The sequence below is a fragment of the Armigeres subalbatus genome, chromosome 2, assembly GCF_024139115.2.
Source record: "Armigeres subalbatus isolate Guangzhou_Male chromosome 2, GZ_Asu_2, whole genome shotgun sequence".
Lineage (NCBI taxonomy): Eukaryota > Metazoa > Arthropoda > Insecta > Diptera > Culicidae > Armigeres > Armigeres subalbatus.
The window spans coordinates 425,290,158-425,317,161 of record NC_085140.1 but is presented as its reverse complement, the minus strand read 5'-3'; the positions used below and the strand labels follow the sequence as shown (position 1 = coordinate 425,317,161).

General features: G+C 38.5%; 1 protein-coding gene across 6 annotated transcripts in view; it reads left to right on the top strand.

The window, feature by feature from the left end:
• LOC134213508 (P protein) overlaps window positions 1–27,004 on the top strand; it is a 198,943-nt gene that overhangs the window by 89,169 nt on the left and 82,770 nt on the right. Inside the window, exon 1 of one of the 6 annotated variants that reach the window (XM_062692624.1) lies at window positions 21,783–21,964. The exons of 1 other annotated variant lie outside the window; for it this stretch is intronic. The gene's annotated coding sequence lies outside the window, so the exon portion shown is untranslated. Of the gene's footprint in view, window positions 1–21,782; window positions 22,022–27,004 lie in introns of those variants that run through there. 4 more of the 6 variants (XM_062692623.1, XM_062692625.1, XM_062692627.1 and 1 more) reach the window with 4 other exon arrangements.

Below are 27,004 nucleotides of genomic sequence, written 5' to 3'. Positions count from 1 at the left end.
TTTCAGGTTTTTTTTTCAATGTACTTTCATGGAAAAGAGGCTCGCTCGATTTCATGGTGAAAGCTAGTGCAAAAATGAGATTAGGCACTACGCGCCCGCAAAATAATATAGTTTTGGACAATAAATTCAAAATTATTATAACATCAATAATGTAAATCTTTACTAAATTTATTAATATTACACTCAAATATGTTTGTTTTTTATATCTTTTATCAAAAACGTGTCGTTCGCGGCGAAAACACCGTCTAATCATAAATTCAAGTGATAAATTTCACTGACTCATAGATTTCGATCAGAAAAATGTTGCTCTTATTGAACACCGTGAAAAACCCTTTGCAATGTAAATATTCTTATCGGGGTTATTCATTTGACCACATTACGACCCAAAATTATGGCTTTGATCAAGCTTTAAAAATTGGACTTATTATACTCTTCGCTACAACCGTAGAGCTGTTAACAAGACTAGTCGGCATTTGACGTTTGAAGCTTTTCGAGCAGATTTATTAGAGGTTTATTGATAGCAATAAGATCGCCAATAAATCTGAGAAACTAGCCATGTGCATAGCTGCCATAAATCCGCTATAAGGATTAAATAAATCTAACAAGCATGAAAATTGTTACTGGGATCATTGTTTTCGAAGCAGCGTACGATTCAGTGAAAATAAATGAAATGTGGCAGATATTTTCTAAACATGGTTTTCCGGCGAAACTGATTAGACTAAAATCAAATATTATATATTAACAATATAGTCTACTCTTGCTTAAAACAGGCGAACACGACTCCAGCGCTACGACGGATGGCGGTCGAACTATTTCACCAAAGCGACGCGTGGCGGTGCATCGTTGTCTTCAATTCGACGCTTTGAGGCGCACCGTTGCGAAGTTCATCGTTGCTTCCGAAACAATCAAAACAAAATGAAAAGCCAAACGTCATTATCTTTTCGATTTATTGGAAAGAGCTAACCTACCCTCCGAAAAATTAAAAATTTCTGTAATTTTTTATTTGGGATAAAAATTCTGATGGAAATACTCGTTTTTACGCACAGCCCATATAACAATTCAAAACATATGAAAAATTAGTGCTTCTGGTGGCTACCTTCCCGAAAACCTTAAATGGCTGTACATGTTGTACAACTTTGACTGCGCCCCAGCAAATTTGGTTCGGTTCGAGTAAAGTTGGACCGTCTGTGGGCAAGTTGTACTGTTCAACAGTCATACAACTTGCCCACAGACTATACGGACTGACTCTACTCCGACCGAACTGAATTTCCTGTGGGCGGAGTCAAAGTTGTACAACATCATGTCGGAGCGTGTATGGGGCCCAAAAACCTGAAGTTTTTCATATTTACTTTGTTGGGTTGTGATCGTTGTTGTTCTTAGTTTTAACATATTATTTTTCAAAAACGTTGAGCTAGTTCCTTTTTCTAACAAAAAAGATGCCTCCATTATCATCCAGCAGCCCTTCACCGAAATTATGTACTACATAACCAAGTTCATGAACATAAATTCATACGGAATATGCTTGTCAGCTCAAGCAGCAACTACTCAAAGGTCAGCTCTCACTTGTTTCTAGTGAACACACAACGGACCAAACCAACCAAAAATGGGATTACAATACAGTACTGTACAGCAGTACAAACCAAAGTACAAACACAGAAAAAGATTAAGTATTTATTGAATATTAATGTATTCGTACTTTTCAACAAATAGAAAAGCATATGACCTTCAGTTCTAAGGACGCCTCCCCATTAGTCCTTCCGGTGTCTTCAGAGCCGATCTTTGTCCGGGAATCCTCCTCGGGTAGCACTTGCTGAAATCGTTGCAAGGGATCCAAAGCAAACAAATTGCGCTTGAGGTCCTGGCATCTGTTCCAGTTTCTCTATTTATTAGGTCGTTACCGAAATACTTCGATGAGTCGAGTTCAAATATTCTTCTCGAGTTGTTCGCCAACGGATTGTATAGGATAATGAAGAGTGGACTATCTTGTACTTTAAAATCTTTGCTAATATGTGCGCTTGATGGCTCGAAACCAAGTTTTCGAATTGCAGATGCAGTGTCAACATTGTTTTTGACCTTAGAAGGATTGAAGCAATTTCCAATTTATTGTTCAACACTGCTCTCGATGGTGCGATTAGCGAATCTGGCTTGCAGAGGAACGGCACTTTCATTACACGGATGCTATTGGGCTTTGCGGACGCCATCGACCTCATTGGAATCGACCGTAGGACAATAGTGGACGCTTTTGTCCCACTGAAGGGGGAGTCGTGAGGATGAGCTTAACCATTAACTCAACCAAAACTAAGTACATGGTTGCGGGTAGAGGCAGAGGGAGACCTAGTGGCGTTGATGCTGAGATAGTGCTTTATGGTGATGTGTTTGAAGTTATTTACCTTGAAGTGAAAATACGTACCAGTCAACGGAAACTCGTATATGATGCCACTTAAGATGGTAAAGTGGAGGCGATATACGCATATATAGCCTCCAGTTCAGCATCTTATATGACATCATATACGGTCATGCACTGACTGGGGTATTGTTGCTGCGAACATGACTTTTACGGATTATGTAACCAGCATAGCACCCGCAACATGCAGACGGAAATGAAATTTGCTCCATATAAAACTCTGCTTCTACCAGTGGCCTTTTTCGAACATGAGGCGTGGACGTTAAAAGAGGGGAACATGATAGCTTTCGGGGTTTTCGAGCGAGGGAAAAAACTCGGAGGGAAACTAGAAAATGGTATGCAGTGCCATGAATCACGATGCAGCTCGTGAACAAAGAAGAAAATATTGTAAATCTTATAAAACACGGCATATTTCAGTGGATTAGTCACTTTGTGCGAATGTCGAAAGAAAAAATAGCAAAACAATATTCAACACAGAACCGGATAGAGGCCGGCGACTTCGTGGAAGGCCATGAACACGCTGGCTGCAGACAGTAGATTTCGACTTGCTGAATCCGATCTGCTTTCAGATATGCTCATGGTCCTACACTTTCCAACACATTGAAGCCTGCAAAAAATCAACAACATGTGGGCAGAGAAGCTGTAAATGTAGCAAAGTTAAAATACTTCAAAATTAAAATACTACTAATATTCCATTTACTCCCACTATATTCACTTTGTATCAACAGATACGTATTTCGTGTTTTACTTGAAAACTTCTTTAGTGTTTTGTTATCAGACTTTGAGTCGATAATAAAACACTGAAGAAGTTTTCAAGTAGAAAACGAAATACGTATCTGTGAGTAAAATATAGAGATAATAGTCGCATTTATCGAAAAACCATTTTGACTTATTTGACTTGACTTATCGAAAAACCAATTTTGACAAATGCAAATCCTCTACCAGATCTTGGTGGGTTTCGATCACCGTGAACTTTTAGATCTTTGGTTTTGATATTTTTTGGTGAAAACTAAACGCACACTTCAGATTTTGCATGACGTTTCGGCCCACTGCCTTTCAGCCTAGACCTCTTCGCCGCAGCACCACGCCGCCGCCGCTGTCGTCAGAAATGAATCGGCGCCGCACCGTATGGAAATTTACCACGCCGCCAAATATTTTCTACCAAGCCGATGGCATTTTGACTGTTAACAAATATAGTATATTAACAATATAGTCCACTTCGTAAATCCCCATATATAAGGCAAGAGACAGCACATTAACACCATCTTGCGTCACAAAAGGCAACTAAAAACGATAGCCAAGGGGTGCGTTAATTGCGAAAATTACACTAATTTTACAATTTTTGAAAATTTGAATTACATTTTTCTAAATTTTATTTTTAAACTCAGATATCAAAATGGGATCATGGGATGATTTCTAGCATATCATTTTGAAATGTTATGTTGCATATTGAATTATACGTTTAAGCACCCCTCGGAATGTCTCTTCACTACATTGCTTGCCTTTTGTGACACCGCGGCGCTACTGCATTGTTTCTTCAAATCAGCCAGAGCGGACTATATTGGTAATAGAGTATATTTGCTATTAATTCAAGTTTTATATAGTTCCTCTCGGAAATACATATTTTCTGCCGTTACTGCATCAATCATGGGCAACTGACATCCAATTATTCATCAGAAAACGGAGGAATCGCTCTTCAGAAAATTGAGGACTTGCTCCTCTAACTTCTTGGGAGGTTCGTACTAGAATATTCCGTTAGAAACTTCCAGAGGAACACGTAGAGGTAGCTCAGAAAGAGTTCTTAAAAAAAAATTCGTAGAAATTTTTGAAGTTATTTTTGGGGAAATTCCTGGATTTTCTGGAGATGATTAATGATGTTTCGGAGGAGTTTCGGAGAGAATTTCTTTTCGACCAAAAGAATTCCTCAAAGTAGCCAAACAGATTCCTTGACTTTTCTGCTTTACTTCAATGACATTTGTCTAGTACTGAAGACGGCCGATGATTTCAAGCTATTCCTCAGAATAAATTCGTCGGAAGATTGCTACTTTCTACAACAACAGATCAAAGGGTTTGCTGATTAATGTAGGAAAAGTCGAATGGTCGTTATAACAGATAAGTGAATGAGTAATCTCTTTTTCGCGAAAAAGGGACCCGATTTGTTTCAGTTCAAACTACACGCTTGTATATCGCCGATAAAGCACCTCGTGCATTCGGATACATCTTTCGGATTGCAAAAAAGTTTGCGGATACACCACTTATTGGGGGGACGTAAAAAGAATGTGATGTAAAAATAATGTTTGCTTGAATTACTAGTTTTTCGCTTAATTAATTGATCTTTGGACAATTTGGATGTATTATTATCACATGTTCTAAGAATTCCTAGAGTTCCATGGAGTTAAGTCTTTCAGGCCTCCACGCATTAACTAATATCAATGGGTATTTTTGATATGGTACATGCTCCCAGTGGTCCGAACATTAATATTCCTTGGGATTGTTTAATCAAATTGGACATGCCCTCAACATCTGTTCCATTCCAAGCCATCCAAGAAGTCCAAGAACTGGAATACAGGTCTATAGGTCAATACACGCAACGAAATATCTGTCTGCTCCTTTCAAGAATGCAACATGCTCTTAATGATTATTAGAACCAAATTGGATATGAATGGAATGCACGTTCCATTTTAGGTCATTGAAGAATTCCAAGAATTGGAGTTCAGGCCTTGAGGTCAATACGCGTAACGAAAGATCTTTTTGTTCTTTTTAGAAATCAAAAATCCTCTTAGTGATCATTTGAACCAAATTGGATATGACTTCAATGCATGTTTCATTCAAGACCATCCAAGAATTTCAAGAATTGGAGTTCATGCCTTGTGAAAGGTCAGAACGCGTAACATATGATCTATTTGCTTTTTTATAATTTGAACATGTTCTTGATCATGGATCATTCGAACCAAATTGAATATGAATTGAATACATGATCCAGTCCAGGCTATCCACGAATTCCAAGAATAAAAATACAGGCCTTAAAGTCAATACGCGTAACGGAACATCTATTTGCTCCTTTTAGAAATACAACAACCTCTTAGTGATCATTTCAACCAAATAGGATATGAATAGAATGCATGTTCCATTCAACGCCATCCAAAAATTCCAAGAATTGGAGTACAGGCCTTAACGTCAATACGCATAACGAAAGATCTACTTTCTTCTTTTAGGAATTTAACTTGCTTTTAGTGATTATTCAAATTAGGTAGGATTTGATTGATTCTTGCCTTGAAAAAGAACAATTGTTGAACAATCATCATTCAATTTTATGGATCGCAATTAGTATAAACGATCAAAAAACAACAGCTCTCAAAGAGCTGAAAGCCTATACTTCAGGTAATTCTTGGTTGAACTGGGATGCAACAATAGTTGAAGGTGTATCAATTTTTTTCTATGGATCACAAGGGCATCAACCATTTCTTTATCAAATCGGATCAAATAGAACAGGAGTCATTTGAAAATATATGAACCATCTAGTAACGCGTGTAGACCTTAAGGCCTATACTCCGGGGAATTCTTGGACAATCTAGGACGGATTGAAAAGGGCAGGAACATTTCCAAAAAAAAAAGAGATATCAGCTCTTTGGTGGTGCGTATAGACCTTGAGGCTTATACTTCAGGAGAATTTTCGAATGACCTGAAACGGAACAGTTATTTAACAGGTGCATTGGGTGCATCCAATTTTGTCAAATAGCTCAAATAGGGCATGAACTATTTTTAAAAAGTGATATCAGTTTTTTGGCTACGCGTGTAGATCTCAAGTCCTATACTACAGGGAATTCTTGGATGAACTTGACAGGAACTGCTTATGAAGGCGAATCCAATTTGGTTTCTTGCATTAAGTATGGCATGAGTCTATTAAAAAAATTGAATCCTATGTTTACCTGAATAGACTTCAAGTCCTATACCCCAATGAATTAAATTAGTTTTTAAAAGAGATGTCAGTCCTTTTGGCTAGGTGTGTAGATCTTATGGTCTTGGTTACGCGTGTAGAATCCATGGAATTCTTGGATGACCTGAAATGGAACACTTGTTTTAGGCAAAAGTTGAAGATGCATAACAGCTACTTAGTTGTTTAGGTTTCTAAGAGTGCCTACTGACAGGTTTACTTTTGGATGAAAATATTGCTTACGTCACGTGCCGTAAAAAGAGGGCTTTAAAATTAAATGACAAATATGTAAAGAAGTGCCGTAAAAAGAGAGTTGAGTGTACTGTATCAAATCGCTGTCACGTCACGGTCGATCCTGAAATATTGCTCATAAATGGGTTTCATTTCGACTCCCCAGCCATATGAATCGGTGTCGATTGATTCATCACCGTAAACCCCTAGGACATACGAAGGAATTTGCTAACAGATTGCTAAAAGTAAATGATCACAATGCAGGAACTGGATAAAAATTAAAATAATACACCATTGTGAAATGTCAACACAATGGTTGTGTTAATATCATCCGAAATTGTAAATTGACAACATTTTAAATGTCTGTAAGGTTCTTATGCAGAACTATATTAACATTGGCCATTCGCTGGTTGGGTGTAGAAATACTGTACAACTATGGTGCATATTTGACGAATTTATTTACTAATGCCGATACATTGGTAACATAAATTTCCAACAGAGAAAAAATATTTCGATGAAATCATGAAAAATTATTTCTTTTTCATCTACCTATCTTTTTCCGCCCTTATCATCCAGTGATAACAAAAGTTATATCTTGATTTGATTTCATATATTCAAGGTTGCATGAAATAAAACAAGTGCCGTCGTGTGGGGCTTCATTTGACAAATCGGGGGCTACTTTGGACATTTTAAAACAAGACTTACAACGTTAACTACTCTCAAATTGCCATTATCACCATTCAGGTGTCTTGTTGATAGTTGGATAGCAACTTTTCGTTTCAAATTTGATATTTTTTTTCTTTAGTTTTTTTTTTGAAAATGAAAAATCCAAAGTAGCCCCCGGAGTCAAAAGAAGCACGATGGTTATTTCGATAAAATATCCAGAGGAGTATCCGTACATAAATCTTTCTTTAACATTCTAACCCACTGAGTGTTCCACTCTTCGTGTAATTCCGTAATAAGTTCATCGTTTACATTCTTCAGTTGAACAGCACTGCGTCCATTGGCATGGAACTTTCCTAGGTTGTAAATTTTCATACAGTGCTAATCCCTGACTGATAACCGCAAACCGCTTCTCTCGAATATATGAACGTAAACCCATTCCATTCATAAACCCCTGAACACTTATCCATACAATTAATAATAACGGGTATAATCTGGAAATAGCCCAAACCCTTCCTTATCGCTGCCATCGAACTCGAGCGCATCCCCTGCCAATGGTGGAGTCTACGATTACCTTCTTGGAAGGAGTCGATGACGACAGCACAACACCGCAACGGTCCCTTCCCATCAGCTGAGCCGTACCACGCTTCCACTCACACACCATCTGAAGTGTATGGCTTAGTAACTTGATTCCAAAGGTCACTATCAGGGGAAGCGGCGATATCGTAGTTGATAAATGTGCGCCCTGTATTGTGATGGTCGCAAATCAATATGTGTTAGCTACTAGACTACGGCCACCATAAGGGTTTGGGAATAGAAAGGGCTTCAACCTCACCGAAGGTAAACACCAAACATGTGGCAGATAGTATGAAACGAATTGAACGCTAGTAATTATTTGTTCACAATTCCAATAGGGAAATGAACTTTGTAGATCTACTGTAGTCATGGAACTTTTCACAGTGCTTTTTGGCTTAGATTCTACTTTATACTGAATTTTATAGCAATTCAGGGTTAAAGTTTACATTTGCCTATGATATTAGCACTAAAATCTCTTAAATTAACATATTGCTACACGAGCTCTCGCAGAATGAATATTCTGTATTTGGGGGTAGGAACATTTTGAGTCAAGTACGACACGTTGAAGATATTCTTACCTTCGAGGTCAAAATACGTATACTACGCGGTTGAATTAAATTTTGGTTACCGATTGCTACAATTATTGTATGACCTCAGTGTTAAGTTTTGCTCCCATCCTGCATAAAAAAATTGCTAACTATGTAATTAAAAATCAGAATCAGCTAACCATTTCGAACCAAGATAAATAGCAAATAACGAAATGATAAGAAAACAGGGATTTTGATAACCGGATTTGTGGATTTGCCTGATATAAATCAACAGAAAATAAATGATAACAGATCTGAAATCAGGGTGATAGCTTGTAGTAATAAATAATAAATATGTAATCCTTTTTCCGGATGAATCATGATAATTTGTTAAGTCATTATAATATTGACAATATACCGAACTTAGTATGCTGGAACCAGATATCGAATTTCTGATAGTTAGTTGCCAGCAACAACCACATAAACGAGGGTTGCTTTCAAACGATTCTTCCTTGAAAGTGTCGAATGGGAACTCGACAGAACATCTCAAAGCGATCATCCTTTATGCCACTCCTTATAGCTACAGTGCATGCTCCACAATGCTTTAAGGATCAATATCGATCGACTCAATGAGATCAAATTCCATACATGATTTTTTTTTCGAAGCCTACTCTTCAAACTACCTACCTAAGCCTGAACTCTTTAAATTTCTTTCCATAAAGAATGGAATTTCGATACTTCCATAAGACGACTGTCTCTTCAGTTTCTACTCATGAACGTATTCTGTATTTCTATCTGTTCTTTGATCAATGTGTTTAGTATGACATCTAGAGGTGTACTTTAGAATTAGTTACATATTGAAAAGAAGGGTTGCGGGATGTGTGAGGATCCATATAAAATTCAAGTGTTGCATACAGAAATTGTTATACAATGGGGGATGGAAAAGGGTCAATTTACGAAATAGCCAAACAGAAGGCTTTTATTTTTTTATTATGATTAGATACCAGTGCCTGTACCTATCCACCACTGATACTGTTTTCTATACACCATCAGCATCTAAAATTTAACAACCAGAAATTTATATGCGAAAGATATCTTAAAGGCATCTATAAGCATAGGTTGCATATTAGACTGGCCCAGATTACTATGGGGGGAAAAAATGTTGTCGAATTCCACGGGGCACCCCCCAGAATTGTGTCTTTGGGTGAGAAAATCAATCTCTGAAAATTTCAGCTCAATCGCTTGTTGCATAAGCTGGCGCATTTGATTTGAAGTTTGTATGGGGATTTAAGCCAAAGCGATTGAGCTGAAATTTTCAGAGATTGATTTTCTCACCCAAAGACACAATCCTGGAGGGTGCCCCGTGGAATTAGACAACTTTTTGTTTCCTGGGCCAGTCTATTGCATATCTTAGCTACAAAACATACACAAAACAAACAAAACAAACGATTCGTATTCTTGATTTATTTTTAATTTTTTGACGTAGAACTACGTCTGTCTTTTCTATATTGGGGTACACTTTACGATTGCAAAAAATCAAAAAACGTCACGAAAATATGATAGACTTTGATCGTTAATATCTCAGCCGTTTTTCGATGGATTTTCAATTTTCTTGGACCATTCGATCAAGGATGAGTCAACGCTTTATTCCCGATGTACACTGAAGTCATTTTTTACGCGGTTCTTTATACACGATTCGCTTTTTATGCGATTTTTTTTACTCGAATTTCGAATTTTTCGCGGTTTATTCAGACATGTTTCGGGATTTACGCGGTTTTTACGTTGTTTTAATTTACGCGGCCCATATCCTCCGCGTGAAAACCGACTCCAGTGTGTTACAATATTTATGTATGATAATTATTTACTATTGAAAACTTGCTAACAGTTTAGCAATCGGTTTGCGGTGAATTAGTCAATCTCATAAGTGCATCGCAAGCTTCTTCTTCCATAGCACTACATTCCAACTGGAACTTTGCCTGGTTTTTAACTTAGCAATCTATTAACAATTCTTTAATTATTGTTCACAAGGCTAACTCGAAACCTCAAGCCAACATAGAAGTCAAATTAATGCAACATACAGGGGTTTTAGCTAAGGTGCAGTTCGTTTCTGCCAACTAACGAAAGCTTGGGGGTGTTTGATGGCAGCTTTTCGCTTACGTTTATTGCGTCGATGCCAGTTAAGGAACTCGGAAGGGCCCTCCTTAGCCGTGCGGTAAGACGCGGGGCTACAAAGCAACTGTGGAAGTGCTTAATGAACACTGAGCGGCGAGGCGGCTCTGTCCCAGTGTGGGGATCTTCTTCTTCTTCTTCTTATTGGCATTACATCCCCACACTGGGACAGAGCCGCCTCGCAGCTTAGTGTTCATTGAGCACTTCCACAGTTATTAACTGCGAGGTTTCTAAGCCAAGTTACTATTTTTGCATTCGTATATCATGAGGCTAACACGATGATACTTTTATGCCCAGGGAAGTCGAGACAATTTCCAACCCGAAAGTTGCCTAGACCGGCACCGGGAATCGAACCCAGCCACCCTCAGCATGGTCTTCCTTTGTAGCCGCGCGTCTTACCGCACGGCTAAGGAGGGCCCCAGTGTGGGGATGTAATGCCAATAGAGAAGAAGAAAAAGTAGTAGAAGAAGAAGAAGAGGGACTCGGAATCTTCTGCGCTGCTGCAGTGGATGCGTTCTGGTAAACTTTATTCGGCTCGGTTTTGCTGATTCCTAGATGTCTGCTGGAGTAAACGCAAAGTCCGATGCAACTCACGCGAAAGAATAATGATTTTTATCAATAAACTTTCAAACTTCTTTGTCGCGTCTACTCTGGCTTCCTCCATAGGATAACCATCAAACACCGTTGACAGCCCAGCTTTCTAGATGGGTTCTTCAATAATGTACCACCAGGGGTTTGGAATGACCCAGTGAGGGTGGTTAGTCTCTGTTCCGTCGGTGATGGTTGCAGCGGTACACTATCAGCCAGGGTTGTGCTGAATCATTCTTATACGATAATTAATGGAATTATCATTTGACAATTTCTGAAGTGTGAAAAGTAGGCAAGTTTTCATCGGCGATAACTTTTTAAATCTTGCAGTCTATTGATAATAACACAAAATAATATAAGAAAATTATTTTGAGTCAAGTACGAGACACTGAAGACGGCCTTACTGTTGAGGTCGAAATACGTATTTGTCAAGATACAATTAAGTGGTGGAATTCAATGGGATTGTATTAACTCGTCTTATGACAATTGACAAAATAATAATTTTAATGTAAACCTAACTAATACCAATTTAATGTCAACAAAGAAGTTCAATCGGATGTTTGGTATTGTGTTTTGGTGTTATGTAGGAAAATAAGTTCAAAAGTAGCATTAACCAATGCTTCGAATCGAGATAAAGTTATCGAACGATTCTTACTCTCTAGCGAGTCTTTAACAATTGATAATTTGGATATGTTATCGCTTGAGAGTGTTGTTCATCCTCGATTATTTGGAAAATTTATTTTCATCATCATTTTCAAATAATATACATCACTAAGGTTCGTAATGCTAACTCAATCTCAGGAGCACAGGATAAACCAAGATGAATACACAGCTAGGTGTTTCAATCTGCCCAATTTATGGGCGAGAAGAAGGCGGGGTGAAAAATTCATTTTCGGTGCAAAACATAAACAAACCGGCTGGCGCTCCCATACTAAAATCCAAGATGGCTGAATCGTGAATTTGGCAGATTGGAACACCTAGCTGTGTATTCATCTTGGGATAAACAACGAAAACCGATTCACTCTGGGTTTGAAAAACGCTTGCTTTGGTCTCATCGAAAAGAAAAGTATAAAACAAAAACATGTATATTATCCTACAGCTACTTAGTTCTTCGTCACTTTTGCTTACAACCCTATTGGGCTGCACCTTTGAGTTTTATTTATTATTACTGTTCTTTGTAGAACTTTCAATCAGGGCAAGTTATGCATTTTGTAGAGCTGCATGTATCACTACTGACACTTGGAAAAGTTTGAAGTTGAATATACATAAATTTATATCTTGTAGAAATTACCGATTTTTTTCCTTTGTTTCTTTGTTTGCAAATCTGATTGAATTGATCACAATTATCTTGAAGATGACTCGTCCAGTTCAAATCTTGTTAGAAGTGTATGGCTGGACCAACATCATCATCAACAAAGACATATCAACCGGAAAGACAGTATCACTACCAGGTGAATGTACTAAAGTTTTTTAATATTATTCCTGTATAACTTTCAATCGATCAAATTTTGAGTCAAATCACACAGAACAAGTAATTGAATTAATTTTTGTTGATTTCAAGTCAATCCAGTAAAATTTCATTACCGACTATCTGGCCCATGCCATGATATCTTTGTCATTCACAAAATAATCAAACGCAATCAAGGCAGTTGCCAAGCCCACACCTTCTCAAAGTACAATGAATGAACAGATATATTCTATTCCGTTTCAGAATTATTTATGAAGCAGTACCAACACATTACAAGGGATAAATTTGTCATTGTTATCCAAACTACAGTAACGACAGTAATACGTTTGCTAAACAATCAAATCACTAATAACATTAATCGACCAATCAAATTATCACACCAAAGCATATAGCGCAATACATAATGAGTGCCGACCTTCGTCGTTATATTACGAGGCAACGTGACCGATAGTCGAACATTTTCTCATAGGAAAAAATGCATGTTTATTATTCGATTTTTTTTACTATGATTGCCATCTTTATGGTTTAAATCGTGGCAGATACGCCATTTTTTATCTCATCTATGATGTTGTATTCAATTTTGTAATGTGATAACTTTGACCGAGCCCATGACATGATAGGAAGATATAAATTAATAAGCTTCATAAACATAAAGTAGCTTCATATCCAGCTCCAAAGTGGGAAAATCAAGCGTTACTATTCAGGTTTTCTTGCTATTCGAGCTGGTCTGGTCTCTGAGTTGACGTTTGTAGAGGTCAGCTTCACCCACCGTTCCAAGCATTCTGAAAAATGTGGTAAATAAAAAAAGTGCTGATGAAGTGTATTCATGCCTTCTTATTTACCACATTGATCATAATTCTCGGATTGGTGGGAGCAGTCCAGCGATGCCAGATTTATCTTCAATTTGAAGACATTTGAATCTCTGTGAAGACATTTATTTCATGAAGACATTTTGAAATCTTTAAAAAATATTTGAAGACTTATCTACTCATTTGAAGGTATTTGAAGACAATCAATAAGCTTGCGAATCTACACAGATAAAAATATGTTGTGATTTTAAATGTATTTTCATGCACATATTTGGAACATGCAAATAAACGTAACATTCAATCGATCTCACTGTTCTCTTAAATCGAAATAAATTTAAACTGCTCTTGCTTGTAAAGTTCAATCAAAATTAATAGAATATTGAATGTTCATTCGTTTGGAAGGGTTAGCTGCAATTTTACACGTCGTTGAATTTTCAAAACTATTTGCTGTGTATATATATATATAAAAATAGATTTCTGTCTGTCTGAACCTTTTAGACTCAGAGACTACTGAACCGATCGGCGTGAAATTTCATATTCAAAGGTTTTTGGGGCCGGGGAAGGTTCTTAAGAAGGTTCGAGACCCCTCCCCACTTTGTAAAATGGGGCTCCCATATAAATGAAACACTAATTTCTTCATAATTTTTGAATTAATCAAGCAAATGGGACCAAATCTGGCATGTAAAGTTTTTGGAAGGGAAGATATGTTTCTGTGGTGGTTTGAGACCCCTCTTCCGGAAAGGGGGACTCCCATACAAATGAAACAGAAATTTCTACTTAACTCGTGTTATCATTTACTAATCAGAGAATAAATCAATTTTAATTTATTAGGCGAAACGAAGTTCATCGGGCCTGCTAGTAGAAAATAAAATTTGATTTCAAACTTATAAATTATCATATGAATATTACAAAAGTTTATACATAATACAATAATATCTCGGTAGTAATGAACTCTAGCTAATAAGAATCCCGAGCAGGAGCGACAACCTAGATAACAGAAATTGGTAATTGGAAACGCAATGCTGTGGAACGGCGACGGAAACGGCAATATGTATTTGACAGTTTGCCCATATATTTTCTGCCAAATTTGCTGACTGAATTTTCAATCCAAAACGCGCTATGCATGACGTTTCCTTGGTGGCAGAGGCGTTTTCGTGGAATTTTTAAAAAGTTCCGTATGGGCAAATAAAGTAATATCTCCGGGATATTCATCTTAATTTCCGAAAAGATTTTTTGTTTTCTAAGTTCTTGCGGGAAAATCATCTGAATTCTCACAATAAAGCCTTTTTCATTTCCACAATAAATTTGTCTCAACTTTTAGGGACGTCTCTTTGAATTTCCAAGTACCATCGTTTTTACGAAAAGTTCTAAATTTCGACAGGAAATTATTTTGTACCTTCTCGGAAATTTCCATAGAAAATTCTTACGAATGTCGACAAGAAATTGAAATGAATATTTCTCAGAATTTCCACCATAGTTTCTTCTGAATTTCCACAGGAAAATCTTCTAAAAATAAATTGGGAGAAATTCGATAAACAAATCCGCTGAAGTTTTCATTAAAGACTCAGTTGAAAATTCAGGGCAAACCCATTACACTATTTCATTGAATTCTTCCTTGATATTGGTATTATTTTTTCTAGAAATATCCAGGATTTTATCTAGGAATACCTTTAAGAGTTCATCCAGTAAATCCCTCTGGAATTCTTTCTGAAACTTGTTCTGAAGTTCCTCCAGGAATTCACCCGGAAACTCCTTCAGGGTTTTTTTTCCGAAAATAACTCCGTTTAAAGTACCTCTAGGAGCTCCTCCATAAGTTCGTCTAGAAATTCTTTCGGTTGTCTCTTCCACGACTTCTTTCAGCAGTTTTTCCAAAAATTCCTCCGGAAACACCTCCAGGAATTCGTTCGTTTATTCCTAAAGAAATCTCTTCGGAAGTTTCTCCAGGAATTCCTCTTGATGATTCTCCAAGAATGTTGCCGAAAGATTCTTAAATAATGCCTCCGAAAGCATACTCTGGAATTTATCTGTTATATTTCCTTTTCTTTGGAAATTCCTGCAGGAAGTTCCTCCAAGAAGTAATCCACATGTACTCCACTAGAAAGTCTTTCCAGAAACTCCACCAGAAATCCTTTCATTAGTTCCTCAGGAAAATCCTTTAGCAATTCTTCCAGAAAATTCCTCCTAAATTCATCCTGAAGTTTTATCCAGGAATTTCTCCTGAAAATCCTCCAACAATTCCTCCGGACATGTCATTAGTATTTCTCCCGGATGTTCCTTTAGAAATTTATCCGGAAGTTCCTTCAGAGAATCTTTAGGATATTCCGACAGAGGTATTCCTCCGAAAGTGCCATCAGGAATTTATTCTGAAGCTTCTCCAGATATTCTTGCGGGAGTTACTTCAGAAATTCCTGAGGAATTTCTTTGTTGTATTTCATGGTAAGTTCTTCTGAATCCCTACAGGGAATTCCTCTAAAAAGAAATTCAGTTAGAAAAATCCGTTGGAATTTTATTTAAAGACTGAGTAGTAAATGCAAGGAAAAGTCAGTACTCGAGAAAATTTGAAAGAATAATTCAACAAGGAAATGATTGAAATTACAAAACTATTGGATTTTTGTTTCTCGCTTAATTTTGATATTGGAGACATTTGAAGACATTTTTACTAGAAATACTAGAATAAGAGATCAGCGAAAACGTCATCTTGTTTCCAATCGAACCGTCAAAAGCGGTTCCAATTCAAATTGTTTACATTTTGCACCCATAAGAAGCAAGCAAAAAGCTGCGAGTATTATTTTCACGTTTTCATACCTTATAATACGTTGCCATTTCGACATTTCCTCCCTCCATCGGTCTCTGGTTATAGGGTTGCTAATTTTTACTCGACTTTGAAGACATTTGAATATATCACCTGGCATCCCTGGTGCAGTCTCTACAAACGTCATATCAGAGAGTCCACAGGCAACACGGTTAGAAAAAAGTATTTAATTTTAGGTACTTTTTTTCTCTTGCATCTCCCTCCCTAGTCTCTTTGTTGCCATAAAATAAAGAGCAAAACCACTTAACAATGGCAGTAAAGTGTGGGAACCCAACATTAAGTAATTTCATGTTTAGTAAAAGTTAAGTAAAATTTACCTAACTTTTGGTTTAGCTTAAATTAAAAATTAAATGTACTATACTTGATATTGAGTAAATTTTACATAACTTCCAGAGAAAATTACTTAATTTTGAGTTTTGGATCAGAAACTACCCACTGGCAAGCTCGCGGCCACTACCGCTTGTTGAGAAAACTGGATTGGCGGTTGGCAAAATTTCATTCCTGGCCTTTTTGCGGGAGGTTGACGTTCAGATATGTTTGTCGATGGCAACAGCCTTGTATTATCTGCTGTGATTATTAATTGTTTGCTGCATCTATATTCGTCCGAATAGCTGTCCTAACAATTTTTTCAGGCCAGTGTTGGTAAAATCACTCACAAATCTCAAACATCAGCAAACTCATTTGCGAATTAGAAGTGGATGAGTTTTCCCATGCCAAATTGTATCGTTTCACTCATTTGCTAATGAATCATTATGTTCCAAAATGCGACCAATTTGTTTTTTTTTGTTTACACATGCAAGAGTATACATTTTTCTATGCGATAAACATCAATTCATAATTTTAACGAAAGAGAATTAAAGAAAATCTACGATGCTTCAATTCAACCATGAGTATGAACGTATGACAAATGATACATAAATATTTGGAAAATAATCCATAAAAAACTATATTTTGATCCATAAAACTTCAAATTTGCGCTTTTTTATCGTTTATTTGTTTGTTTATTTGCTTATAACATCAACAGGCTATGTGTGGCCCCAATGAAGGTCTTAAAATATAAAGTACATTTAAAAATCACAATCAATCCAAAAAAAATGTCACAGTAGTAAAATTGCTCTCTAGGTATGTTAAAAAAAGTCAAAAAAACCCCGACGTAACTGGGCTGAGATGTTGCAGTGCGAAAGTAATGGTTCCATGACAACGAGTTCGAACAGCTTAGAAACGGCGCTTAATGACGTGATTCCTCGGTAATTGTCTACGTTGCGTTTGCTACCTTTCTTGTGCACCGGGAACATGTGAGCGATTTTCCAGCAAGAAGGAAATATTCCACTAGACAGTGACAAATGAAAAATATGAGGAAGAGGGTCAAACAAACAATAAATTTTTTTTTGAGGAAACCAGACGGAATCCTGGATTATAGGACGGCTTGAGTTCTGTTGCAGCCCTAGATATAGCGTCAATGTCGACATTTAACACGCCTAATGTTTGGCTGCTTAATGGAACGTTGCTAGCTGCGAGTCTAACTTGGTCACCTCTAATACGCTCATCGCTGAAGACGCTGGCAAATTTTTCAGCGAATAGCCCACAGAGCTCCGATGGGGTAGACGCAGTTTCACCGTTGAACTGCATTGAAGATGGCAGACCAGACTCTTTGCGCTGTTTGTTGATGTAACTCCAAAAAGATTTCGGCCGCTGCTTGAACTTACGCTCAATACTGTGCTGGAAACGCAAAAAGTTCTGACGACTGACAGCTGATATTCATGGTTGAGCCTCACATACTGATCTCGCAGTGGTAGTGTCCGATACTCGGTAAATTGCCTCAAAGCAGCTCTCTTAACTGCCTTCAATTTTCGTAATCCGCTTGTCTGCCAGGGAGGTCGCGAAATGTTATTTAGAACTCTCTTTGGAACGTGCCCATCATGACATGTGAGAAGACTAGAGCAGCTTCATCCACATTAAACTTATTAGGAACATTTACCCAATCGATACCCGATAATACATCTGTAATACTTAAGTGGTCGGCTTTCTTAAAATCACATGCCACGGGAGCAGCACGTTCGATGAAGTCGTGTACGTGACTATATTCGATGCTGATAAGTAGTGGAGGGTGATGAGCAGCATTTTTGACCAGTGCGCAAAGTGCTGGCAATATGAGCGGTGCATTGTCCTGTCTGCTTACAAAGCATAGGTCCAAAGTGCGACCGTTTTCATTCACAATGCTGTTAATTTGGCTAAGAGTGGCTGAGTTGTAGTTATCCAAAAGACTGACAACGCCAGTATGCAGGATCGAATGTTTTGGATCAGGGTAAAGGAAACCGCTGTGGGACTGCTTCCAAGAGACACCAGTCAGATTGAAATCGCACAGAATAAGCACTTCGTCAGTCGGAGTGGCTGTTTCTAAGACGGCGAAGACTGACTGGCAGTGAGTATCGATGAGGTGTATGCCACGGACCAGATCAGGAGGCATATACAACGAGCACAGAAACATTCTTCGGTCACCCATCTCGATTGATACCCAGACTTGTTCGAGACTCCTCCAAGAATCGCTTTCAACTGGTTTTGCTTTGATTCCGTAACGCACGGCAATCAAGATACCGCCACTAGTAGACTTCCTGCTGTTGTTTTGCTGGTGTTCAGACCACCTACGTTTTGATAGTAGATGGTAATGTCTGTTGCTTCCTCATCGCGATACAGTTGTACACTGGAATTTGAGACACTCTTAGGCGAAGCAAGCGACTCAAAAGCAGGGCCGGGACGACAGCTGGTCAGTGGCTCGACTGCGATGAGTGGGGTAGGGGCTTCCTCACTACTTGTGTCGAATGATGTGATGATGATCCATAATTTCAGTAATATGATCCATAATTTTAGTCATATGATCCATAATTCTGGCCGTTTGATTCATAACTTTGTTCAAATGACTCATAGTTTTGGTGATATGATCTATAAATTTTGCAAAATAATCCATAGATTTTAAAAAATGTGTGGATCAATTAATATAGTTTCATTGGCCTTCTTTCCAAGCATTATGGATCACATTATCAAAATTATGGATCATATGATCAAAATTACGGATCATATTACTGAAATTATGGATCATCATCCTCAAATTGCGCAAATTTAAAATTTTATGGATCAAAATACAGTTTTTATGGATCATTTTCCAAAGATTTATGGATCATGAAATTATTCTTTATGAAATCTCCCGAACTATTTTAGGGATTTATTGTAGCGTTTTATGGAACATTCAGATGTTATTTACGGATCGTTTTTCATTTTTTATGGATCGTTTTGCACAAACATTGCAAAGTAAGGGCTGCCAAGTACTGATTTAGGTGCGTTTTAACTCACGCTTGATTCGAATCGTCCATAATTTTTGAGATTTTCAATCCAGGTACGTAGACTCCATGACTTACTTGATACTTGATGGGCTACAGCTCTCCTCGATAAAGGTACGCCGAATGGAGTATCCTTCTCCACTGGATTCGATCCTGGGCCAATCGCTTCCAGTCGCCCCGAAAATTGAACGCCCCCGGTCCTTTTCAACTGTAAAAATAACCATCGTGTACGCGGTCTTCCACGAAGCTTACGGCCTCTTTCGAGTTTTTTACGAACAACGTGTCCAGCCACCGGAAGAATCAGAGTAGTTTACACCCAGTTCTTTTTTAACACGGGTGGGTTTTAGTCAATTAAGACTCTTAGCGTTAATAAAACTATGAACTAATCTCATGAAAAAAATCAAAAAAAAAATTCAGGTGGTATTTAAAAAGCTGTGAAAGATCATGTTAACCGGGAAATTAAAGAATACCAACCGTGTAAAAAAAGTATTGGGAGTATAGCGCAAATTTCGTTTTCGTTCGCAGACTACTGGACTTAAGCTGAATACGAAGTCCGTAATAAGCCCTATTTGCAGCTGCAATACGCCTTTTCATCTCGCGGGTATCATCATTATCGCACGTTACTAGAGTTCCAAATTCATCTACATATTCAAATTTTTAACCATCCTCGTTGATTGCTAGGGATCATGTACTTCGTTTTGCTGGTATTGATCGTGAGTCCAATCCTCGCTGTCTCCCTCTCAAAAAGCACAAAAGCCTCTTCCACGACACGACGAGAAGTATATGCGTTCTTGTGATAATGGTACCGCTTCTTTGTACACCAGCTCTCCTAATCGCTTTCTTAAGCGCTATATTGAACAGTAGATTCGAGAGTGCATCACCCTGCTTCAACCCATCTAAGGTAACAAATGATGTCGAAATTTCATCCGCAACCCTTACACTTGATTTCGAACCGTCCAACGCAACACGAATTATCATTATCAGTTTCGCCGGAGAACCATGTTCAAGCATAATTTGCTATAATCCATTTTTTTTTCACTGAATCGTACAGCGTTGAAATTAAAACAGCCCTCAAACCAGATGTGCTAGTAAGATTCTAGCCTGAAGAAAAAAAACAAAATTTATAGACCTAGTAGTGATATTGTCTTTCTCGTAATTAGTCAACATATCATTTACTTTTGCTTCAATACACCATTTTCTATATAACTCTTGAACGCAGTGGTCCCTCGAGATAAAATTCAATAATGATCAGCTCAGCTTTGTGCCCCGTCGAAACCAAATTGTTGCGATTAATTCGGTTAGTCCTAGTTTCTATATGAAAAGTTGTCCAATGTTTTCTGAGCTTTTATGCACATACACGTACACTCATATACCCACATTTTGCTCAATTCGTCGAACTGAGTCGTTATATAGTGATAGTTGCCTTAAATCCTTCAATAAAAAGTTCGTTATGGTGTAAACACATAGCCTTTTACAACTTCTTTGTTGTTTATTCTCAGCTTTCCTAAGTATGCCTTACAATTGTAAAAATTTTAAAATCCCCTTGAAAACGTCGCTATTACTAGCTGCGAAAATGATTGATAACGAGGCCATCGCTACCCTCAACCAGTTTACAATATTTTCGCGTGCCTGAAAAATAACAGTGGCACTTGATAGCAACCTCGCCACTGTGCAACAGCCGAGCCGACTCGAGTCTAGATTACACAGAGAAATGGTCCTCAACGAGGAGCGTCGCCAGCGAGATTGCATTCTGCGAAAGCTTTTCTCATTTTCCTCTGCACTCATCTGCTTCTGCATTGTCATCCGTTGATTGATGCCTTCCTCACATATGGCGGCGTCCGTCACCGGCAATTCGCGCGTTTCGCATACTAAAGCTCACCGTCGTCGTCGTCGTCGGTCGATTAGTGTGTTAAAACAATTTGATAAATGATGGATAATGCATGCACGGTGCAATCTAGCGATACTTCTGGGAGCGAACGCGCGCGCTGCTCTGGACACCTACTCTTCACGCCGCATGCACCTGACATGACTTGCAGCAGCTGGGGGCGGCGGACGACCTGCCCTGCCAGTAGCTACACACCTCCATATCTTGTGATATCGAATCGTATACGTCAGGAGCCGCGTATACGGGAGCAGCGTGTGCGTCGCGCCGCGTCGGCCAAAGCGGAGCGCGCGCGTGGTTGGCCCTATCTCCAACGAACGTCCAAACATCACACGCCCAGCCTTTAGTCAGTTAGTCGGTCAGTCAGTTGCGGTAGTAACTCGAGTTGACTGGTGCTCCTGTTGCCGTTGCGGTGTTTTTGTGATGATTTTTTTTAAAACACAAAAATTTTGACCTCGTCCAGCTCAGTCTACTGACAACGGTCGGTCGGTACGCATGTGCCTTAGATCTTTCAACCGAAATACGAAACGAATATAGAAAAGTAACAGTCGTCCTTCCTCCCGACGGTACGAGTGGTGTGAAGTTTCATTTAAAGTGCGCAGAGCCGATATTTGGTTTGTACGGTTTGTGATGAAAATTTCGGCGCCGAGGGTGTGAGAAGAAGTGATACTTGAAGAGAGAAAAAGCGCACGCGGTGTGAGATACTTCGAAGAAGAATGTTTCTGTTTTGACGAAGACAAGTGGAATATGTGATTAGGAAGCGAAGAAATCCTTGCTGGGGATAGTGGTACAGTAATCTCTGAAATAGTGCGAATAAGGGCGCATGGTGGAATTAAAATCCAAACAAAAATCAAATGTTTTTAAACTTGTTTGATGGTGTGCTTCCTATCAAATATTTTACTTGGTGTTTTTTGAACAAATTTATTTCGGGTTTTCTTTGTCGAAATTACACGATTGACTTGACAAAAAATGTAAAATGTATCTTCTTCTTATTGGTGTTACATCCCCACACTGGGACAGAGCCGTCTCGCAGCTTAGTGTTCATTAAGCACTTCCACAGTTATGAACTGCGAGGTTTCTAAGCCAAATTACCATTTTTGCATTCGTATATCATGAGGCTAACACGATGATACTTTTATGCCCAGGGAAGTCGAGACAATTTCCAATCCGTAAACTGCCTAGAATGGCACCGGGAATCGAACCCAGCCACCCTCAGCATGGTCTTGCTTTGTAGCCGCGCGTCTTACCGCACGGCTATTGAGGGCCCCGCTGTTCTATAACTTATAATAATCGGGAGAAATTTCTAAAAATACAGAGGAAATCCACGAAAACTCGGAAAATCTGCAGAGGAAATATCGAAGAATTTCAGAGAAATGGAAATTCCTTGGATGTTGTTTCGGACTGGTTATTCAAGTTTGGTCGTTTGGGTTCCCAAGAATCAGTTTTGAAGGAACAAAGATTTAAAGGACAATTTTCGGCGTGATTTTTTAATGTAAATTTGGAAATGTTCAAAATAGAGCTATGGGTCACCGCACCGGGCCGAGATTGCCGATGATTTTGAAGCTCCGTCGCCACCACCATTTTTACCGTATATGTATCCTTGCAATTTTTTCCTAACCTTTAGAATTTTAGTATTACAAAGAACAGTCATCTGGATGTAATGTGCCATCAGAGGATTCTGATCATCGTATAAGTTTGGCATTTTTTGTTTAATTTCTTAGGCAAGCCAAGTGAACGCTCAACCAATGTGAAGAAACGCTTCCCATTCAAATGCCACTGTAATTATTCGTTTGTTACAATCTTTACATTATTATGGTGAGACTTACGAAAATTGCGAGTGGTTTCGTCATAAAAGACGAAAAAAGTCAAGGAAAAAGTCATGATTTCAAACCATGAAGGAATAAGGTTGGTTTCTCCTTAGAGAGAAAATATAATTGAGGAGTTTCACATACAAAAGAGGTAGAAAAATTGGGCATCTTCCTACATGACTGGTTACCAGGGATTGAATCCTAAAGAGAATGAACAAGTTTCTCACTTATCATCTCTGTATACATATACGATATGTAGCATACCGCGAGAGACTGCGACCCAACTGTCATGATAGAGAACTGATTCGGGAGGCTATACCCCATGATTAATTTCTTTTAGAAAGCTCCAAATGCGGGGAGCACTGGCTCTGGTGATGCATTTCAACTTGTTCTACACAGCTATGCAGTTACCAACACGAAATGAGCAAAAACAAAGCGAGAATCACCATTTTTCTGTGGGGCTCCTTATCCGATTCTGTTTTTTCGCACTTGCATACAAATTTGATAAATTTATTATCATGGCTTGTTATGATTCGGAACAGTTTTTTCCTCTCTTTTATCGTTGTTCGTTATCTATTGAGAGCGATTTCTGCAAACCCTGCTGGTTACAAAACCAAAAATTTTTTATGGAATCATTTTTAAAATCCTTCCTCTAGAAATAGTAAGAAGTGCCTTCTCCAAGAAATCTTTTTTTTTTTTCATCCACCTTCTGGATCTCTGGGACACTTCACTACCAGCAATTCCTTTTGCAAGAATGATGGGAAATTACTCTGCAGAAAATTTTAAAAAAAATCCTCACTACTCCAGACATTTTGGAAGGAATTTCTCCATTTAGAATTCTAAGTAGGATGCTCCCATGTCTGTCTCAGATCCAATAGGGATACGGCAGGTATTTCCGTCCATCGTCATAGGGGCTAAAACCAACGAAAGCAACGTACATTTGCTAGAACTCCACTATAGCAGAACGTTTCTCCTGAGCTTACGATTTGGTACGTATGAGTTTTACAAAAAAGCGTCTCTTTTATTGGTTTTCGAGACTATGACGAACAGACGAAAATACCTGCCGTGTCCCTACTCATCTTATTTTGCGATCGCTTAGCTTCTAGCGTAAAATAAACAGTGTTTTCGCAGTTTATTTGAAGTGACAACTATTGAATTACATTCATATGGGATTAATTTATGTGATACTATCAATAGTTTCATAAGTAATTCACTAATAATATTCAATTTAATAAAAAGAGAAAAGCACTTACTGATGTGGGATGAAAATCTTACTTTATAAGATTGATTTTCTACACTCGCTCATAAGTACTACGCCATCAGCACTCACTGACACTTAACTGTATCACTGGATTTAATGGAATGGAATGCACTATTTAAAACACCATAAATCTTTATGCAGTACATGTTTTACACTTGCGATTAAATTATCTAATGATTTAAAATTCAAAACCAGCTTCTGAAAATGAAAAACCGTGGGATTAATTTCTCCCAAAATATAATGTATCACTGATTATATTTCAATCCCAATTCACTACTGTTGTAGCAACACAGGGATGCCAGTTTGTACGAAACTAAAGGGTTACTATTTATTTATTTTACCTAGGAATAAATCGATTTACACTTCGAATAACTAAAAAATATTGATTTATTTCATCACCAAATATGTGAAGTAAATTTGTTTGCGGTTGAATTTCTGAATTACAAATAGTTTCAATGACGGTGAAAATCATTGCATTCTCTGCGCAGCTCTGAATTTTCTCCGTTTGGCACCACAGGAAATATTGCCCCAGGAATTCTCGAAACTCCAAGAACTCTGGGAAGGTCTTCGATCATTCACGATTGTTCCAATGATTGTGTCATTCTATAATTTATTTTTATATTATTTAAAAAAAAAGTTATTAAAAGGTTCTTGAACAAATTGAAAATATGTCGGAAACAAGTCGAATGTACTCCATCATTGAGCATGAGCATGAGCATGATTGACCGCCCACGGTTGCTACTCCGTTATTGCCAGGTCAGCTGTCATTACACAGAGAACCAACAGATGAAGTTTGGGACTAACATCATCCTCAATGTGTAAGAACTGGTGACCCAAAAATAAGCAATACCAGCGCCGGCCGTGTCCGAATGCAGGTCAATTAAGGATTGGGTAGGAAAATGTTGACATGATTCTCGCTTTGATAGAAGCCGACGAGTCATCTGCACTTCCACGAGAAATCACTGGGATGTTGGATATATGGGGTAGGGAGTGTGGCAGGGTTCGTTTTGGTAAACGATATGCCGTGTATAACGTGTAATTTGATCGAAACGAAACTAATAATTTTATTAGAAGGCCGCACAAATCAGAACAATAATTCGGAGACCGGCCGATCGTTCTGCTTACCGCACATAGCAGAACCGAATTTCTAAGACCGGCCGATCGTTCTGATTACTGAAGAAAACATGTCTGGACGCTATCTGAACTTTTACTTTCTAATTGATTTACTCACCCGCACAAAGCAGAACAAATTTTCGGTGATCGGCCGATCGTTCCGCTTATCGAAAAAAGCAGAAGAAAATTTTGATGACCGGCCGATCATTCTGCTTACTGAAGAAAACGTGATCTCCGATTGTTCTACGTCCAATACAAAACACGAACAAACCTGCACTGATTGTTTCACTTTATAATTAATTTACTAGCCCGCACAGCAGAACCGGACACTTCGATAACCGCACTATCGTTCTGTGTCCAACACAAAACACGAACAAACTTGCACTGACTGTCGAACTAGAAAAGAAAAAAACATATTAAATGGTCATGCTTAGCTAATTTAATGTTCGGAGAGAGTTTCGGGCATTTCCCTTTTGCCCCCTCGCACACCAAGTACACGCGAAGGCCATATGATCTCTCTAAAACCAAATCTTCTACAGAAGGCACGGAGACCCACAGTACCATACACCGATCGATCCAGCTCGACGAATTGAGGTGATGTCTGTGTGTGTGCATGTGTGTGTATTAGAGTGGGGCGCACTTATATGGAAAACGCAAACTTCATCCAATCAAATAAAATCAAGGTTCTTCCGAATCGTTTCGGGACCCCAACCGACCGCGCAAAAGATGGGCCCGACTGATTGCGTCCCCGCCCTCCGCATCGCGCCCGAAATCCGTATGGAAATTAATATGGGAAAACGTTCCTTTTTGCATTTCTGCTCCAAACGGCTTCAATTCATCGTCAATCAAGAGAATCATCACTTTACCATACAGGCTGAAATATGCCGAAATACTTTGCTGAAGAAGGCACGTTTCTGGAACGCCCACAAAAAATGTTATAACGCTTCGAAGATTGATTGTTCGAACCATATGGAAGAAATCAATGTTTCTGCCAGCACTACAAGGCAACCTACGGTTGTTTGTGGGCAAAACATTCCTTGCTTTTTTAAGTTCTTTAGTTCAGCAGTGCTGGCAGAATAATCGATTCCTTGAACATGGCCTGAACAAGCAATCCTCGAAGGGTCATAATTCTCTTTGTGGACATTCCAGCAACGATGCTTCTTCCCTCGGCATCCCCTGGGTTATACTTTAACACAATGTGCCACTTGGTTTTCAATGAACTGAAACCTCTAGAAGTAAAAATGCAAAAATTTACGCTTCTCCATACCAACCCCCAACCAAACCACAGACGCGATGCGGAAAGCGAGGAAACAACCATCGAGCCCAAATCCCGCACAGCCGTCCGGGACCCCGAATAGTATCGGAAAACCCTTGATTTGAAAAAATGACCATGATGCCCCACTCTAGTGTGTATGTCTGTGCGC